The following is a 4,171-nucleotide window of genomic DNA, read 5'->3' as shown; positions in this document are numbered from 1 at the left end:
TCCTCCTGCAGAAACACAATGGACCCACGCTGCCTCTCCAGCCCCGCCGGCCCTGTCAGCTCCCGGGGCCCCATCAGCGTTCCTGGGTGCCGGCATGGAATCATTACCAAAGCTCCACCCCGGTGAGTGGCAGAGCCCGGAAAGACTGGGACTTCCCACAGCCCTTTCCTCACCACCCTTGCGCAGGCTAGGAACCCTGTCTGCCTCTGCCCTGCCCTGGGGAGGAGGCCTTTGGGTGCTGCCGACTCTAACCCTGTCCAGTACCAGGTTTCTTGGTGCTGGTCTCCCTGAGGGCAGGGCAAGGCGTGGCTTATTCTGTCTTTGCCCTAACAGGGGTTAGGTCCAGCAAGGGGCCATCTTTAGGACGGGTCCTGTCTCTATCCTCTCTGGACTAGCCCACCTGGCTAAACCATATGGGGCCTGGGATGGGACAGGTTGGGCTCTGCATTAGTCACTGGTCCCTTTTTCTTCCCTCAGCCTGCCCCAAGTGTTGAGTTTTTGGGTCTCCTGAGCAGTCAGCTCAGAGGAAGGTGATAAATCCTTCCTGTCCACTTTTTTTTTTTTTTTGCCAGTCCTGGGGCTTGAACTCAGGGCCTGAGCACTGTCCCTGGCTTCCTTTTGCTCAAGGCTAGCACTCTGCCACTTGAGCCACAGCGCCACTTCAGGCTTTTTCTGTTTATGTGGTACTGAGGAATCAAACCCAGGGCTTCATGCATGCTAGGCAAGCACTCTGCGACTAAGCCACACTCCCAGCCGCTCCTGTCCACTCTTATACACACGGTGACAGCTCCAGGACACTCTCCCTAATGGCCTTTGGCTCACTTGGGCGCTGTCCCTGAGCATTTGTGCTCAGAGCTAGTGCTCCACCACTTCTGGCTTTTTACAGCTAATTGGAGAGTCTCGCAGACTTCTGCCAGGCTGGCTCTGACCCGTGCTCCTCAGACCTCAGCCTCCTGAGTAGCTGGGGTGACAGGTGTGAGCCACCAGCGCCTGGCCCTTTGGCTCACTCCTAAACCACCTGCACCCGTCAGCAACCTTCAGCGTGAGCCTGGAGGTCAGGACGTTCCGCGGGTCTTTGACAGGGTGGACAGACAGGCCGAAGCCTCGGAAATGAAAGAGGACAGCCAGGGCGCCAAGGGTGAAGGCTGAGGCCACGCCTCTTCCTCCAGATCTCCCCAGGGCCCAGGTGACACCCTGGCTGTCCTTCTGGAATCCTTTCTCAGTCCCCTACCCCCCCCCCCACAGGTGGGGCAGGAGCAGCCCCAGGCCTGGAGGGCTGAGGCCTGATGAAGCGTGCGAGGCCCAGCTCAGGTAAAGGAACGAAAGGTACTGTTCCCCACCTTCTAAGCCATGCACCCCCCCAAGAGGAATAAGCAGCCGAGCCAACACCCCAGGGGACAGCGGTGAGACGGAGCGCTGAGTCAGTCAAGGTGGGGCTGGGGAGGGAAATGACTTTCTCGCAGCCCCAGGGTAGACACACCACACCCTCACGCTATACAATGCAGGCTGCACACTTAGCTTCCTTGGGGCACCATTACCCAGGCAGGTGGAGGCACTGGCGGAGGCCACGCCCAGCCCCTCCTCACCCACCCCTGTCCACAGGCCTGGCCCCCAGGGCTGCAGGGCCGCTGCGTACAGCCAGGACAGCCACGGGCACCTGGCACTTCCTGTACGGGATTGCCCTGGGCACGGAACCTTCCCTCCCAGACACACCGAGGCCCCGAAGACCACACAGGGTTCCCCCATCCTGCAGGGAGAGGGAGGCGGGTCAGGACCCGGCGGGTCAGGACCCCACGGCGACTCCCCTCCCCACGTCACACTTGGTGGCAGGCAGTCGGGAGGCTCTCGCTGGGCTCAGCTGTATTCAGAAAGTTCACTAAGTAGCTGCCAATGTTAGAAAGGACGAGATGTCACATAAACGTCAGCATGGTGGGTTTATCGGAATCTGTAGCTGTGGCCCGCTGGGCTGAGTGCTGGGACACTCACTCTCCGGGCCGCCCCTGGGCCCGTGGCTGCTCTGTCATCCGTGGGATATCAGGGCTCAGGGGACAGACACTTCTTCCTTGTTGACACTCTAGCTGTCCTCTCTCTCCTCCGTTCACAGCCCCGTCGGGGACAGCAACAACCGCGCCACCTCAGCCTAGCCTGGGCTCAGGGCTGACAAGGCTCTCTGCCCCTGGGAACTGTCTGGAGCCCCTGGGGCACAGTGACAGCAAAGGGCCCTCCGGGGCCGGGGTGGGGTGGGGGCTGTGGAGGAGGGCGTCAGGGAAGTGGGCAGGGGCAGGAGGAGGAAGGGTATGGGCAGACCACTCCGGGAGGAGGGCAGGCAAGATGGTTGCTTGAGGGCAAGGGAAACCGGGGGACTCCCTCACGCTCTGCTTGGATCGTGGCACCCCCCCCCCCCCGCAGGCCCTGACCAGCCAGACAGGAGGGGCGTTCACTGCAGGGTGGCTGCTACCCCACTTTCCTTGCAAACTCCTGAGGGGCACAGGCCGGTGGGCGCCTAGGGAGGTGACATCTGGCCCCTCCCTGCCCACCCACCCCTCAACACCCTAGCAGAGAGAGCCGACAGCCACCCTCCTGCCCCAGCTCCCTGACCCCTCTGCGCCCAGGTGCCCCCCCCCCCCACACTCAGGCAGGCCGGGCAGAGGGGAACGGGGGCCTGCCTGCCAGCCTTCAGGAAGGCGGAGGGAAAACAAAAGCCAGGCAGCTGCTAGGCTCAGGTACCCAGGATGGGGTGAGCGCCCACTTTCCTCTCCAGCCCGCCCCCCCCACCCCCCACCGATGGCCCGGGGGGGGGGTGGTGATCCGCGGGCTCTCCTCCCCGCGGAGCCCCGCACCTACCTCGGCTGGGCTGGGCCCCCGGGGCCCCCGGGCTGCAGCTCGCTCGCTCGCTCGCTCGGCGGGGCTGGGGGAGCCGCGACGGTTGGGCGGGCGGGGAGCGCTTTATGGGGCGGCGCAGGTAGGAAGGAGGCGCTGGTGAGTCAGGCGGGCCGCATTCCTGCGCCCGGCGCGCACGCACCTGTCGGGGCAGGAGCCGCCGCCGCAGCCCCGGCCGCCCGCCCGCCCGCCCGCCGGGCCCGCCCCGAGCCCCGAGCCCCGAGCCCCGCCGCCGCCGCCGCCGGGCCGGGGGAGGAGCCTCCCTCCCTCCCGCCCTCCCTCCCGCCCTCCCGGCGGGCGACCCGGCCCGGCCCCGGGGCGCCCGGGCTCCCCACCCTTCCAGCCTCCGGCGAGCCAGGCCCCGGCCCCGGGGGAGGGAAGTGGCCTGGACGGCCCCGGGGGCGCGCGCGCGGGGCTCCGGCTCCGCTGCTGAGTCCCCCTCCGTGCCCCCTCCGTGCCCCCTCCGTGCCCCCCCTCCGTGCCCCCCTCCGTGCCCCCCTCCGTGCCCCCCTCCGTGCCCCCCTCTGTGCCCTCTCCGTGCCCCCTCCGTGCCCCCTCCGTGCCCCCCTCCGTGCCCCCCTCCGTGCCCCCCTCCGTGACCTCTCCGTGCCCCCCTCCGTGCCCCCTCCGTGCCCCCCTCCGTGCCCCCTCCGTGCCCCCCTCCGTGCCCCCTCCGTGCCCCCCTCCGTGCCCCCCTCCGTGCCCCCTCCGTGCCCCCTCCGTGCCCCCCTCCGTGCCCCCTCCGTGCCCCCTCCGTGCCTCCTCCGTGCCCCCCTCCGTGCCCCCCTCCGTGCCCCCCTCCGTGCCCCCTCCGTGCCCCCCCCCCCCGAGCCCTCGAGGGCGAGCAGGACGGTGAGGGGCCGGCCCTCCCCGGTGGTCACCACGGATTCTCTCCGCAAGGGCTCCGCACCCCTGAACCCCCCGCACTCCGTCCGCGGGTCCTCGGCCGCTCAGGAGCCCTGGGTGACGGGCTGACGACGGTCAGCCCCGAGCCTGCCCCCCGCCCCCCCACCTTGTCTGGCCTGCCTGACAGCTGGCAGCCCCTTCCCCACTTATGGCTTTGAGCCAGGCTAGTCTGATTGAGCCTCACCCTGGAAGACGCTGGCCCCTCAGCCTCCACAGGGTCCCCACAGCCTACAGTCGCTCATGTGTTCTGAAAGTCCTGGGGGCTTCCCTTCCCAGTCTTTCCTCCCCCCTCTCTTCCCTTCCCTGTCTTTCCTTATCCCTTCCCTTCCCTTCCCTTCCCTTCCCTTCCCTTCCCTTCCCTTCCCTTCCCTTCCCTTCCCTTCCC

This window comes from Perognathus longimembris, chromosome 17 (assembly GCF_023159225.1).
Source record: "Perognathus longimembris pacificus isolate PPM17 chromosome 17, ASM2315922v1, whole genome shotgun sequence".
NCBI classification, from domain to species: Eukaryota; Metazoa; Chordata; class Mammalia; order Rodentia; family Heteromyidae; genus Perognathus; species Perognathus longimembris.
Note: the sequence above shows the minus strand (reverse complement) of the source record.